This window comes from Giraffa tippelskirchi, chromosome 2, assembly GCF_054371585.1.
Source record: "Giraffa tippelskirchi isolate mGirTip1 chromosome 2, T2T-mGirTip1v1.2.pri, whole genome shotgun sequence".
Classification (NCBI taxonomy): Eukaryota; Metazoa; Chordata; class Mammalia; order Artiodactyla; family Giraffidae; genus Giraffa; species Giraffa tippelskirchi.
In genome coordinates, this window is record NC_137276.1 from 102,619,401 (window position 1) to 102,635,152 (window position 15,752).

The following is a 15,752-nucleotide window of genomic DNA, read 5'->3' on the forward strand; positions in this document are numbered from 1 at the left end:
GTGTGTTTGTGCCTTTAGCACAGGGACTAACAATGGCTATACTGGACTCTCCCTGTGGTTCTGTCTATAATTTGCCCTGTGGTCCCTGGGTATGTCATTTTTAGTTGTGCTTTCAGAGCTTGCTTCCATCAATACTATGTTCTCTGGTCTGTGCATTCTAACCACCCAAACCCTGGGCTTTTTGTAAAGATAATAAAATCTATGCGGGCAATTGGTGGTGGTCAATAGAGTAGCTTACAGATTGCCTGGAAATAGTACATGATCAACATACCTTAATGCTTTTTCTCTCACCTTAATTCCTTTTCCCATAAGATAAGATGCTTGTGCTCAATAAACTCTAAGGCATTTTTGTAAATTTCACAAATGTTTATTGACTATCTGCTAAGTGACAGACATTGCAATGGCATCAGGGTTGCGATCACAAGACAACAAAACAGACTATCACCTGCCTTCATGGGACTTAGATTTCAGAGGACACAATCAACATGCAAGGAAATACATAATCACTTTCCTTTTTCTTTCCCTCATTTTTGCAAATTCAATCCAGCTCAACTTTATCTCCAAGGCTACTTCTTTATTAAACTGGAAAGGAATATTTTCTTACTTAGTATTTACATATTCAGTAAACATATGCTGACTTTGCCTGCACAGCATCTACCCCTCATTTTCTTGTAGTATGACAATGAATTTCCTCTGGGGGACCATCCTGTGTCTCACGCTCAGTTGCTGTGGATCAGGCGGAGCTCCACTTCGGCTCCAGAAGTGCAGCAGAGCACAATGAATGCTCCCTAGCTCTGTAGAAGGCCTGTAGCATCAAGGGAATCCTGTGAGGTCACAATGATTGACTTGTGCTTAGCCACCTGACCCAAGTTTCTCCAATCAAAGTGAATCAAAGGCACTTACCATACAGACAAGCTCCCTAAGTTTCTTTCTAGGGTCAATATTTTGTGGCTGAAGGTCTCAAGACCTTCAAAATGGCATACTTGAGAGGTAACCTGGGAGAAGAGAAATATTAGTCTATTTTTCCTTCTGAAGTCTCTTCCTCTGCTTCTCAAATATCTTCCTAATTGGCTCTACAGAACCATGAATGAAGTACCTGTTCCTCATCCAATTACTTCTTTTCTGGCCTTTGAAATTTAGAACACTGTGGTTGGTAAAAGTCCTTGGCTGATAACCTCTTTAAATGAAGAGAGGTCTTGTTAGACGTGCCTTAAGAAGATGGGGAGGAAGACCTGGCTATGTCCCTGTCTCCCTGTTCACACTGTGTTTAGTATCCTCCATGTCATCCCAGTGTCAGACAGAGACAGATTTTTCTGAACCTTATGGATTCTGAAGTCCAATGTGTGGTTCTGACAATACCCTCTATGCTGAAAGAATGTAATTGTCTAGTTTATCTACTATTGTGGAAACAATCAAGATAAGTGCACAGTATACACCTGAAGCACTCACTTGCCTGAATTCGACCTAAGTTTGGAGCAGAAAAGTCACACTTTCTTTCTAAAGTGCTTCATAACATGTGGTCATGGTTAACCTCTTAACATAAGACGGCATGTTTATACTTATTTTTAAGCAGTGGTATTCCCCAAGCATTTCTTTATTTTATATTCTTTGTAAAGTGGATGTATTCTGGAAGATATTATGAGATGAAAAAGAGCCTCAATGTCCATTCATTTATTCATGCATTTATTTACTAAAAAACAACTACCAGGCTCCTACCATATGCCAGGCACTCTTGTAGACACAGAGGATTCAGAGATGAGCGATCTCGTCACCTCTTTTGGTGGCAGTTGAGCATCCATCCAAGAAGTTTCCAGGAATGTGTGCAAAGAGTAGCATCACAGCCACCTCTTTCCAGATATTTCCGATTTCCTCTGAAATGAAGAGGAGATCCCTTGGGTGACTTGACTCTAGGATTCCGGGGTGAGCGACTGGGCCTGGCGGGGAGCTAGGGCTGCAGCTGTCACCGGCGTGGCCGCTATCCACGACTCAACAGCTGTTCAGGATCCGCTCCCGGAGGGCGGGGCAGCGCCCTCGGCTCCCGGCCGCGCCCTCCTCCGAGGCCCCCAGGGGGCGCTCGCTCCCAGGCCTCAGAGCCGGCAGCGCGCGGGCGGTGGGGCGCGCGGGTTTCGTCAGAAGGTGGAAGCTCTCCGCCGAGCCGTAGTTCCCCGCCGCTGGGTCGCGCCCTGCTGCCTCCCTCCCGCTCCGCCCCCCTCTCCAGCGCCCCCACCTCTCTCCCGGAGTGACCGGGGGCCGAGCGGCTCCGCCCCCGCCCCCGGCATGGAGCCCGGGTCCCCGCGCAGCCCGAACTCCCAGCTCGGCGCCTCTCCGTTCCGCGGCTGCTGAGCTGCCTAAGAGCCCGAGGGGAGGGCGGCACGACCCCCGAGCCCGACCGCGTCCCCGCCCCCGGCCGCACCGCAGCGGCGTTCGGGTCGCCCGCCGAAGCCCAGTCTGCCTTCGGGGCCCGCGCCAGGTAAGTTGGTCGGGACCCTGCACCGCGTACCGGGCTGCGGCCGGAGACCAACTTTTGAGGTGCGGGGGTTCGCTCCGAGCCGGCGCTGCTGTCGAGGAAGAGCTGCGCGCAGCGTCTTGGTCCAGGGGAACTTCGGTCCCTCCCCTCTCCCCTCTCCCCCGCCCGGCAGGCTCGGCTGGTGGTGGTTGGGGAGGGGGTGGATCTGCCTGTCCGGAGGGAATCGGGACCTGGAGGCGCGGAATCTATCCTCCTGACGGCGGGAAAGCGACGAGGATGGGGTTGGGGGTTGTGCGGGGTCCCGGGGCTGGGGCGCCGCGGTGAGACTCGGACTCTCAGCCTCCTGACCTCCCCTCCTCGTCCCTACCCCCCTTACGATAGGGTGCGATGATACTTAATTGTGTTTCGGGCTCTCTGGTTCTCAGGTTTCTTGATTCAGCCACGTCCTTCTGCACTCCTTCCCCCATTAAAGTACCACGGGGAAGGAACGGGGTTGGGACTGAGGGACCTCTGAAGCGCTGGCCGCAGCCCACTAAAGAGGTCGGGACCAAAGCTGTCACAGAAGCCCAAGGACCCTTAGGGTGAAATTGAAGGGGACAGTTAGGAGTTGGTACCTGCGGGGTCAAGTGTGTATTGATCACCGTCGTTTGGGGAGGAGGCTGACCTCTGAAAAGTGCTATTAGGAAGATCCGTTCCCCCCTCGCCTTGAAGGACGAGGGTGGGCTTTAAAGGTTTCAGTCCCCCCACTCTTCCTCCAGGTCCCACCGCGCCTCCAGCGGCCTTGGAAGCCTGACTTCCAGCCTCCGAACTTGCCAGGCTCCAGGAAGAATCCAGGCTGCAGAGATGGCCCCTAGGGGCTCGAGCTTAAAAAGTGCTGTCCCCGGGGTATCAGAGGTGAAGGGAGGAAGGGTGAATGGTAGTGCGGTGGTGTAGGGAGGGATGAGTGTCCTGGGAGACTTTAAGAGAGAAACACCCTCCACCCACTGCCCCCTGCAACTGACCCATTGATGCCAGAGGATTTTAGTGCCTTTTGGAGCTGATGCTTCTGCTTCTTTCCTCCTGTATTCAAAACTATGCAAAACCAGCTCCTCATCCTCTTGCTGCTTTGCCAGGATTTTTAAAGCATTGCTGTGGCTCACTTGGTTTTTGGTTTCCTAACCAGGAGTTTTGAGCTGTCCAGGGTATTTTAAAATGTTCTCCTGAAACTGATACTAAACCCTATTCTTTTGGAACAGCTACCTTCACTTCAGAGGAGATGTGCTTTTCTCCCCATTCCTTCTCTCTACTGCCCTCTTAACAATCTCTGTTCTCAAGGACCGGTTTTGTGTTTTACTTTTTTGCTTTATGTTAAAACAACCTTCCCCCTGCACTCTCCCACTCCCCTGACCCCCACCTCTGAAAAAAAAAAAAAAAAAAACTTTCCTAGAACACGGGTGTTTCAAATCCATGCCAATGTTTTGTAGTTCATGTACACTGGTTGAAAAGACCCTGATGCTGGGAAAGATTAAAGGCAGGAGGAGAAGGGGACGACAGAGGATGAGATGGTTGCATGGCATCACCGACTCAATGGACATGAGTTTGCGTAGGCTCCGGGAGTTGGTGATGGACAGGGAAGCCTGGCGTTCTGAAGTCCTTGGGGTTGCGAAGAGTCGGACACGACTGAGCGACTGAACTGACTGATTAAGCTTCATAATGATCCCCTCAAAAGCTAGAGGCAAACAAATTTACCTACTTCATTTGATGTTCTTCAAGCTTAGGAAGGTTCCGTTTTTATTACCCAGCAGATAAGACAGAGTTCTGGATGGCTGTGGTTGTGATTAGATAACTTCTGATGTTTTTATTTCCCTTACTAAACTGCTGCTTCTAGGTTAAATTCATTCTATTATCAGTCCATTTTTAAAGAAAGACTGACAGAGTCACTCTAATAGATAGGTCTGAGTTCAGAGCAGATGTAAGGTACCTACATGTAGGGAGGTGGATAAAAATAGGTTTGGCAAGTACAGCCAGGACACCTGTGTTCATCGTGCATATTAATAACGGCCAGAATCTCCTCATTTGTCTCTGGAGGGGACTTCTGAGGGTTTCATAGGACCAGACTCAAACCACATCAAAACTAGGTGATTTACCCTAAGCATTACATAAAAAGAAGTATCCCTCCATAGTGGCAGTGGCTGTTGAATCCTGGGCTGGTTTGCATGGTTCAGTGAGAAGTTGTTTAGTCACTAAGTTGTGTCTGACTCTTTTGCAACCCCATGGACTTAGCCTACCAAGCTCCTCTGTCCATGGGATTTCCCAGGCAAGAATACTGGAGTGGGTCACCATTTCCTTCTTCAGGGGATCTTCCCAACCCAGGGATCGAACCCTCGTCCCTTAAGTCACCTGCATTGGTAGGTGGCTTCTTTACTACCAAGCCACCAGGGAAACCATCAATCAGAAGTTTTCCTATAATAGAACCAAAGGTCTGCTAATGTGTTGCCCTGTGAAAAGGTTCACGGATGTCAAACCTATACTATTCCTGTGAGTGCTCATCCTGGCATAATTTATTGGGAGCAGTGAGCTTCCCAGCATAAGACAAGCAGTTTCCTACAATTTCTGAATATCTCTTTAAAAATAGTTGCTCTGAGATTTGTGTGTTTCTTTTTATTTATTTATTTATTTTTAAATTGAAGGATAATTACTTTACAGAATTTTGTTGGTTTCTGCCAAACGTCAACATGAATCAGCCATATGTCCCCACTCGCTTGAACCTCCCTCCCATCTCTCTCCCCATCCCACCCCTCTAGGTTGTTACAGACTTCCTGTTTATCTTCAAGTCTCTGGTAGTAGCATGGCATTTTGCTTGAATCCTTGGTTTGTCTTTAGGAGACCCTGCTTCTGGAGGTTTTGATTAAAAAATGCCTTGTTCGACAGGTTTCTTGATCTGCATGTGGGCATCTGATTTTAAAATATAGTACTTTAGTTAGTGGGAAGCAAAATTTTTACCTGTTTCCAGAGTAGTTTTATGTAGTATTCCAGGAAATAGAGGCTGTATCCTTCTCATTATCCAGTGATTGAGTCCACTATCATGACTGAAAACCTTTAGATTCTGCTAGCTAGAAGGACTCACAGAGGGGGAAAAAATGGGTCAGTGGTGAAATCTTTATTCTCATCTATATTGGAATCTTTTGAAACTCAGCTGAAGGTATTTATAGAGTTTGCACCATGCATTTCTCTGTCTTCTCTTTGCAAGTTTTCTGAAATACAATACGCTGGACCTTTAACCACCTTTATTCACATAAAGAAAGGATTTTCCCATTTGGAGGAAAACACATTGGTGGTTAGTAGTTAATATTGTGTATAATCAGTGTCCCATACATTCACAGGGGCCTCAATCCAGACCAAAAAAAATGAGAGAACTCTGGTGGTACCAGCCCCACTGGTTGAGAGAAAGTCTCTAAACCAGTTTGGAAAGTCACTTCACAAATCTTTGTATTTTTAAATCAGAGATGTGACCAGAGGATCTGTATTTCATGCATTTTGAAAAGGAAAGGGGCTGAATTTATTCTCTATACTTTTTCCATTTTTGTCATGTTAATATTTAATAAAAAAACAACAATAACAAAAAACAAAAGCCTCTTTGGATCCCTGGAGTAACCCAAAGTCATATTTCCTTGGCAACAGTAGCCAGTATATTGGAGTCACAAAATATCAAGACAGAAAAGTTTCAATGCACTTAAAATAAAATGTCACATGGTTCAAGACCATCCTATAGTGCATTAAAACTGACCTGCTAGCATATGATAATAGAATTGCCTTTAACTTTGCCTTTCTTCTGATTGAATGTAAACAGTAAAGACAGATTATAGAACTTTAATTCTTTTTAGCATGTTCTAAAAATTCTAGAATGGTCTTTCTTTCGAGGGAAGCATGTTATCAAAATTAAGTGGGCTGGAGTAACATATCCTTTCTTTGAGTGAGAAGTTCTTGTGGAGGTTGGTAAGTCCAAAATCAAGCCCAATCAATGGGTCAGACAAAATGTTATATTTTCTGTGTTATTTGAAATAGACAATATATAGTAGAACCTCAATTAGCATTAAATTCAACCAATCTGCTAAAACTTGTGACTGCAGAGTAAAAACATAGTAATGCCTACATATACTTTTAGTCTTTTCTGTACTAGAAATCACATTTATGTGGGAGCTTTCTGCTACGAACTACTAAATATATATGACATATAGTATATGTTTTCCCTAAGTTAGCAAATGTTGGGAAGTCTTTTCTTTGGTGTTCTAGCCCTGGGAAAGCATCCTGAGAACCACAAGCTTTTTAACTGAGTAAACATAGAAGGCCTGAAGGCAAGTCTTGAGGAGTGAAAGGTGACAAAGATGACTTATTTGGGAAGGTTTATCCTTATCCTGTGATTTTGGTGCCCTCCTATGGGTGGGTGGGTGGGGACTCTAAGCTGGGCTGTGGTGGGCTTATCTCGGAACTGTGAACAACAATTTTATCACTTTGAATCTTTGACTGTCAGAACCAGAAGAGAGCTTGGGGATCATCTATTGACTCCAGCTGTTTAATTTGACAGATGTGGGAACTGAGCCTCAGAGAGATGACATGCTCAAGATCAGGGAACTCACTAAGCAGCCCTCTTGATTACTAAGCAAGTCTCTTGATTCTGAGAAGAGACTCACATTCCCTGGAGATAATTACTGTGGTGGTGGCCATGGGTACTGATGATCTTGACCAAGTCTAAGTCGGGGATGATGTGGGGGAGGGGCTCTCCTACCTTCACTGGCTGTCTTGAGTCTTAATATTTTGCTCTCTCTTGGAGCCAGTGCAATATTTACCCAAGGGATGTGATTCAATTTGTACAAAGTCATTGTCTGCAGCCTTCCCTGTTAATGTGCATGTTTTGTGAAGAATTGCTCATGCTCAGTCCTAACTTTCTATTTTAAATGTCACAATTGAGTCAATAGAGTAAATAGAGATTTTATGTGTATCCAGTTTAAGAAAATCCACAGGGGAATCCTTTATTCTGTCTTGAATGAAAGATCCATTCAAAAAGAACAAACTTTCTAAGATGTTGCTTTTCCGTCTCTGGCTCAGAACATCATATTGATGACTTTCTTCTGACTTGGAAAACTAGAGCTGCTGCTTCAAACATCAGGAGAAAAATGTAGTGCTTAAGGTTAATTCTAGAAGCAACCGACTCAGGTTTAAGATGTATTGACTAAAAGAACTTCGTTCTTCAAGAGATGCTAACCTCTGCAGGGCACTTTATCGCACTTGGAGAAGAGGAACAAAATCAGGCTGGCAAGTGCCCAAGGCGAGTGCATCCCCCAGAACTGGAGGGGAAGGAAGGAGGAACGGCTGAGAGATGGCGTTAGAGCGGACCGCCGCTAGAGGGCGCCGGAGCACCAGCGGAGCCCTCCTGCGGCTCCCAGGCCGACCTCCTGGCTGAGAGGTGGGGTTGGAGATGGGGGTGACAGAACCCCAAGGAGGTGCCCAGAGAGGAGGGGTTGGTTACTGGGCACCTCTGACTCTCTGGCCCAAACCGCTTTGCTTCACAGAGGAGATCTGCCTTCATTATCGGATGGGGCGCTCCAGCCTGGTCCGGTCCTAGTGTCTGGATACCTGACATGCTGTCTACAGTCTCACAGCCCTTTGTTTCCCTGGAGGCAGGACTCCAGACCCAGAAATGCCTGACTCGAATCTCGGGCTTGCAGGTTTGCAAGCTGCAGGCCTGCGTGGATGTTGGCCTCTGGAAAATGAAGCTTGTGGTGGTGAATGTGGAGTGTGTAGAAGTGGTCTTTTAGTGGGCAGGCTATGCTCATCCCTGTGACCTTTCTCTTGAGAGTTCTCCCTAAACTTCCTTCTTCCCTTTCCATCTGAGCCTTTTCCTTCTGTCCCCATACCCATCCCTTCAGCAGAAGGGTCTCACCTATCCATCTGTTGAACAGTCGCTGAACACAGCCTCTGTGCTGTGGGCTGAGTTAGGTACTGGAATCAGTCAATATGGAGTTCCCCTGGTTTGGAGTTGGGGCTTGAGGGGCAGATGGTGATTATGAGAGAGAGATGAACAGACCATGTGGGTTGAGAGAGACTGAGTCATTTGCTTTGTTTCAGAGGCCATGGGAAATGGTCTCTCAAGTTCTTTACACTCATGTTTTTTCATCTCCCTGCATTTTAAGGAACCTGGTGTATAGAGGGTAGTTCTGAGGGAGGGAAAGAGGGATGAAATCTCTTTCAGCATGTGCTTTGGTTTATATATCTATTTAACTGTGCCAACAGAGGTTCTTAAGTCCAACCAACTTGTACTACTGCCCTCTATGTGTTGTTTTCATCAACATCATTAAAATAAATGCCTATATAATTGACTTAATTTCATTTAAGCCGGAAAATGATTTTTAAAGGAAACAGAAATATAACAGCAAAATCCTTACTTCTAAAGGTTGAGTCTGGAACAGCCTAAATCAGGGTTCTGTTTTTAAAGTATTACAGATGTGATCAATACAAATAACAAAAATGAAGAATAATGAGGGCAGCAGAATGGTTGAAAGAAATACTTCATCATTAAAGTGACAGAAAACTGTTTATTAGTAGGCACTGGGGACAGAGGATGGCTGATTTTATGTCTTTGTTATATTTGTGCAGTTATTTCAGTGAGTAACTTAAAGACAAAATGGGAAAACAAGGTTTGTGCCTGAGGTGGTGGGGTTTTTTAAATTTAAATTTTATTTTATTTATTTTTGGCTGTGCTTGGCCTTCTGTTGCTGCACGAGGGCTTTCTCTAGTTGTGACAAGTGAGGGCCACTCTCTAGTTGGGGTGTGCAGTCGTCTCCTGTGGTGGCTCCTCTTGTTGTGGAGCACTGGCTTTAGGTGCGCAGGCTTCAGTAGTTGCAGGTCTCGGGCTGTATAGACTGCAGGCTCAGTAGTTGTGGCACATAGGTGGAATCGAATCCAGTGCATTGGCAGGTGCATTCTTAACTATTGAACCACCAGGGAAGTCTGAGATGGTGTTGATATGAAACCGGGGATGGCCACGTGGGCCAGGTGAGTTAAGTTTACTTGGCCAGGTAGATAGCAGCACTCCAGAAAAACCGGGGTTGTCATTCTTCTGCTGGATGCCCTGTAGGTTCTGTGACTTGATTGATTGTGAATTATGTTGGCAGAAAGGCCTGATCAGAGAAAAAGGGTGGAAACAGTTGATTTGGGGAGCAGCTAACAACATTCATCACATTTCATAGCCTGACTGACTTTTAAAGAGACAGGAAAACGAACACTTCTTATGGAATCAGAGAATGTGAGGGCTGAATAATCTCACAAAATTAGGAACACCTCTTCCCATTTTCCCGATGAGGAAACAGAAGCCCAGCAAGATGAAATTCATTACTCAACCTGCACCCGTTTCTCTTCCTGACTGTGTGCTTCCCAGGAGGCAGAACTCCTGTCTTGTTCCCTGGTGAACCCCAAACAGGGCCAGGCATCTGGCTGATGCTCCAGAAAGTTTGATCAACTGCATTAATAATGCTATTTCTTTTTCTCTCACTCTTATTCTGGATCACTAGGCTGCAGTATATTTGATAAAGATAAATATTTATTGAGTTATTTTAAGATAAGGGCTTAGGCTTAGAAGGTAAACAGACTTGGTTCAGATTCTGGTTCTGCCACTCAACAGCTCTTTGGTTTGGGGAAGTTTACTAAATCTCTCAAGTTTTATTTCCTCGGTTGTAAAAATGAGGATAAAACTGCGTAAGGCAGCAAAGGACTTGGACTTAGTGTTGGTCTTCCTCAGTCTTCCATTCCTGCTCTGTTCTTCCCAGAGAAGATTAAAGGGGGATATAATGCTTTTTAAAAAGGAGTTTTTAATTTCTTTCAGGTAATACACATTTGCAGAAAAGATTACTCCACTATAGAAATATAAATACCTGAAATCACTACAAATACATATTCTGTGGGTTAGAGATTAGTTCCATTTTATAAATAATTAGACTAATGCCAAAGCACTGGAAATGGGAGCAAGAGGACTCAAACCTAGGGTGCCCCCATCCCATTTTCAAGACCAGAGAATTGTTTTTCTTTTTTTTTTCATCTCCATTCTCATAGGATATTGACTATAGTTCCCTGTGCTATACAGTAGGGCCTTGTTTTTTTATCCATTCTTTATAATAGTTTGCCTCTGCTAATCCCAAACCCCCAATCCATCTCCCTGACTCCTCTCCCTTGACAGCCACAAGTCTGTTCTATATGTCTGTGAGTCTGTTTCTATTTGATAGATTTCTATTTGATAGATAAGTTCGTTTGTATCATATTTTAGATTCCACATGTAAGTGACATCATATAATATTTGCCTTTCTTTGTCTGACTTATTTCACTTGGTGTGATAATCTCCAGATCCATCGATGTTGCTGCAAATGGTATTATTTCAATCTTTTTTATGGCTGAGTAATATTTCATTGTGTATGTATGTACCTCATCTTCTTTATCAGTTCATCTGTTGTTGGACATTTAGGTTACTTCTGCATCCTGGCTATTGTAAACAGTGCTGCAGTAAACATTGGGGTGCATGTATTTTTTCAAATTATGTTTTTTTTGCCAGATGTATACCCAGGAGTGGAACTGCTGGATCATATGGAAGCTCTATTTTAGTTTTTTAAGGAAGCTCTGTATTGCTCTCCATAGTGGCTGCACCAATTTACATTTCCACCAACAGTGTAGGAGGGTTCAACTAGGGTGTTTTTCTAAAATCCATCTTTCATATGGTCTTTGTATCTCATCTATCCTTCTGTGTCTGAGTCTCTCAAGAAGGCTCAAATCCTCCTTTTTCACATCCTCCTGAATGGTCGCTCTCTAGCCCCAGTTGTGTGACACTGGTGTACACGAGTGTGCCTGCCACCGCAGGGTGCCATGGGCTTTGCCAGGTAGTGGCTGTATTGTGTACTGCTTACTGTGGCCAGAGTGCTTAGAACCTTCTGGTACATAGGGTGCTCCTTCTGTGTGTGCCTGTTTCCTTATCTTACATCCTGCATCTGAGTCAGGTTTGTTAGTGACTGCAGTGTACATTTAATTTCCTCAAAATAAGCTCCACACCCTTGATTACTTGTTAAAAATACTCATATTGCATTTTGATTGTTTGCTTTCTATTATATATTATAATTTGTGACGTTGTACAGATATATTACTGTATGATGTTATCATGTCATGTATTGTACTTGGTGAACAATTTATGGGAGTTTTTTCAAAAATCATTTTGACTTCGAATCATAGCCCTCACCTAAAGTGTGCTCTATTATATTGTGTTCTGTGTGGGTAGGTAGAATCATTAGTGTTCCTGAGTTTGAATTCCAGCTCTGCTTAATCTCTTGAAGCTCAATTTCTGCAGATGTAAAATTAGAATAATGTGAGACCCTGTGCCCTGGGGTTGCTGTGAGCCTTGGAAGATGTGTGCATCCCAAGATCTGATCATATTGTGGGCTCATGGAAATTCCTCAGGTTGTCACTGTTGTTGGCTGATGGCATCCCTTAAACGTTAGTGTTTAGGAGCAGTTACCTTAAAGGCAGTGGTTTGCTGTGTTGCAAGGGAGTTGTGAAAACTAGAAGAAGTGTGTGACGGTAGAGTAAAAACTAGCAAAAAAATGTGTGCTCTCACAGCTGCTAACACAATCATTCAGCATCCTTCCATTCCCCCTCACTTCTGTTTCCGCACACAAGTTTTATGCCTAGCCACAGAGATGACTCAAGAACTATGCTAGAGTTTCTCCAAGGTAAAACCTCCTGCTGATTCCAGATTTACTTCAAATGCAAAGTATGTTTAGCACTGGCTTCCAGATACACAGCCAGAATACACAATGAATCACTCTGCCCTACGAGACTTCACATCAGACATTTATTATATTTATATATCTCCTGTGTGTGTGTGTGTGCATGTTCAGTCATGTCTGATTCTTTATGACCCCATGGACTGTAGCCCGCCTGGCTCATCTGTCCATGGGATTTTCCAGGCAAGAATACTGGAATGGGTTGCCATTTTCTTCTCCAGGGATATATCTCCTATCTTCGCCCAAGAGATTCTGGGCAGCCAGCAACAGATGGCATATTGGGTGCACTGTACTGTCAAATCCACAATTCTACTAGCACAAGATATTCTTTTTTTTAGGGAGACCCCATTCATATTGTAAAGCCATGGTTCTCACACGGGAGAAGAAATCAAGAAATCTCCTGCAGGACTTTTGTTACAACACAGATCTATGGGCCTCACCATCAGAGTTTCTGATTTGGTGGGTAGAGTGTTAGAGTCAAATAATTTGTATCTCTGACAGTATCCTAGGTGATGCTGAGGCTGCTGGTTTGGGAACCACACTTTGAGAACCAGTGCCTTAGATATTCACTTTATTTGGATAATCTGTGCATTTTCTCTCCTGTGGGGTATGACTGAGAATAGCATTGATGATGAGGAAAGGGATCTGACATTTACTGAGCACCTGTGACATTTGCCATATTCCAGGAACCTCAGCAGCACTTTACACATATTATCCTATTTAAGCCTCACAACTGCCCCACCAATCAATTCATGATTATTTATTGAGACCCTGTCATGTATCATGCCATGTGAAGTGCTAGGTGCTGGGGATATGGAATCAACACCACAGACATAATCAGGGAAACGTGCTTGAGCAGAATAATTATGAGGGTGATTAGTCTGATCCATAGAAAATGGAAGATCAGAGAGTTAAGTAACTGGGCTAAGGTTACACAGCGAGTGGGAAACAAAGGAGACAAAAAACACTTTACTCAAAAATGTACAATCTCTCCAGTAAAGCAGAGGTTCTTAGATTTTTGGTCTCAGGTCACCTTTACACTCTCATAAATTATTAAAGACCTCAAAGATTTTTTTTGCTTATTTAGGTTAAATCTATCAACATTTACAGTATTAGAATATAAAACAATGTGGTTCATACTTTGAGCACTGCTACACTAAACCAGGCTGCAAATAGTACCATTTTCTTATGCTCTAAACCCTGACTTGTTTTAATGACTTCTATGAGCCATCAAAGATAAGAAACTTCTCCTAAACTAATTTTTTAAAGCACAAGGGACTCAGTCTTTACTTCTAGTGCTGATGGCTTCCTAAAGACAGGGCTGACCTACTTTGGAATCGCAAATGTGTGTTTGTGGGACTTCCCTGGTGCTCTAGGGGCTAAGACTCTGCATTCCCAATGCAGGAGGTCGAGGTTCTACCCCTAGTCAGGGAACTAGGTCTCACATGCCCCCAAGTAAGGATTTTGAGTGCCAAAACTAAGACTTGGCACAGCCAAATAAATAAATATTAAATTAAATAAATATATGTGTGTTTATGATAAGGAAAAGCAACAGTTAAATGATTAATTGCAGAACAAAACAAGATGTGTTGGCTTTATTGTTCACTGAAGGGTCCCTATCCCAGCCAGTGGTATTTAAAAAGTTATAGTTCATGAAAGTTGCTGACACGCATTGCCTTCAGTGTTCCCTGGGGCTAATGCCGTGGTCAGAGAAGCACTGGGGGATCACTCTTGCTGTCTCCTTACAGTGAGAGAAATAGATGGAGGACTGGACTCAAGTCTGGCAGTTTGTATGTAATGTTGGCAGCTGAATCATGATTAATTGTGCTTTAATGACTAAAATACTGCCTTTCCCATTATTTGTAGTCATTGTCTAATGAGCATGAGATGGCCTAGTAGATACTTACCCTCTGTGTGTAATGGTCTGTGGTTGTTCAGATACAAATGCTCTGCCTGACTCTGAATGTTTTATGGCTTTGTTAAATTTTACTGAGTAAAATCACCAAATCAGAGCTGCCATAACTCAGTGCAATTCTTGGTGGATGATCAATGAGATTAGATCTCCTTTTATTTTTATAGGATCCAGTGAACTGGCGGCAGGGGAGGGGGGGCTTCTGCAACAAGATTTGTGCAGTTATTTAAATGTAGCAGACCCTAGGATGAGAAGCAGGAAGGAGAAACCTCTAGTCATCTGACTGTGTGGTCTTCTTGACACCAAACATATGGATCACTGGTTCATGGGGAAACTTTTAAAATGTTTATCCAGGTATTTTGTGTCACACATGAACGTTCCACAGATAAATCAGAGTAAATGAAAAAAAATGGATGGTGCTGAATGATCATTCGTCGTCTTCCTTAAAGGCTGAATTTTGACACCAAGCATCTCTGTTGGTCAACCTGAGGTCACATGGAGCCTTCACATGGCGTTTCTGCAGAGGGCATGTTTTGCCTGGTGACTCTAACATTTTAGAGGAAATATTTTTCTGGAAAGAGGCAATTATAGAAGATCTAAGGCATGAGGCAAGTTGAATCTCCTTTTCACCGTCACATCAGACGGGAGACTATGTTACATCCCCTGAGGGGCCATCTCCTGGGAATCCTTTTAGCCAAGTTTCTTTTGCTGTTTGTAGATCGTGAGCTTCTTGCCCAGAATTCTGAGTCCATGGGCTCATGTGAGCAGCTCTCAGTGATGAACCTTGTTGGTTTTGCAGATTGTTAGGTCTATTTTCTAGAACCCCTATTTTCTAAAGCAAGCACAAGGAATTGCCTTTGCCTGTCTGTCCAATGATTAGGACCAGCAAGGGCACGGGTTTAATCCCTGGTTGGGGAACTAAGATCCTGCAAGCCATATGGCCAAAAAATAAAAAGATGAAAATAAAGCAGGCACAACCATGAAAGGTAGCTGGGCCTCTGCTCATCACCAGCCCTCTCTGTCCAGGGATGGGGCCCAGGGAAAACCAGACCTGCTCACTGACCCTCCATGTCTGTTGTGAGTCTGCCTTGCCAACAGTCAGCCTCAGTTTCTGCCCAGCGAACACTTGCAGGAAGGGATGGAGTTGTTATCTATGGGGATGGAATAAGGGAAATCCACCTGACATCATGGGAACATTGTCTTCCCTAAGTTGGGGAGAATACACAGCATTCATTTAGGGAGATACAGTGTGGTTACTTGGGTTTCCTAGGTGACACTAGTGGTAAAAAACCTGCCTATCAATGCAGGAGACTTAAGAGACTTTGGTTTGTTCCCTGGGTCAAGAAGATCCCCTGGAGTAGGAAATGGCACCCCACTCCAGTATTCTTGTTGGGAGAATACCATGGACAGAGGAGCCCTGGTGGGCTACAGTCCATAGGGTTGTAAAGAGTCAGACACTACTGAAGCGACTGAGCACATAGCATGCAATGTGGTTACTTAGGTGGAAACTTAAAATATTAGAGGAGGTGAACGTTTATGCTTTTCACCCTAGTCTTCAAAGTGGCAGCTACAGCCT

At 44.2% G+C, this 15,752-nt stretch overlaps 1 protein-coding gene across 4 annotated transcripts in view; it reads left to right on the plus strand.

Moving 5' to 3' along the window:
- The window catches only part of CPNE4 (copine 4), a 635,297-nt gene that overhangs the window by 455 nt on the left and 619,090 nt on the right, over positions 1-15,752 (plus strand). Inside the window, exon 1 of one of the 4 annotated variants that reach the window (XM_081569842.1) lies at positions 2,034-2,470. The exons of 1 other annotated variant lie outside the window; for it this stretch is intronic. The gene's annotated coding sequence lies outside the window, so the exon portion shown is untranslated. Of the gene's footprint in view, positions 1-2,033; positions 2,471-6,347; positions 6,443-15,752 lie in introns of those variants that run through there. 2 more of the 4 variants (XM_081569843.1, XM_081569844.1) reach the window with 2 other exon arrangements.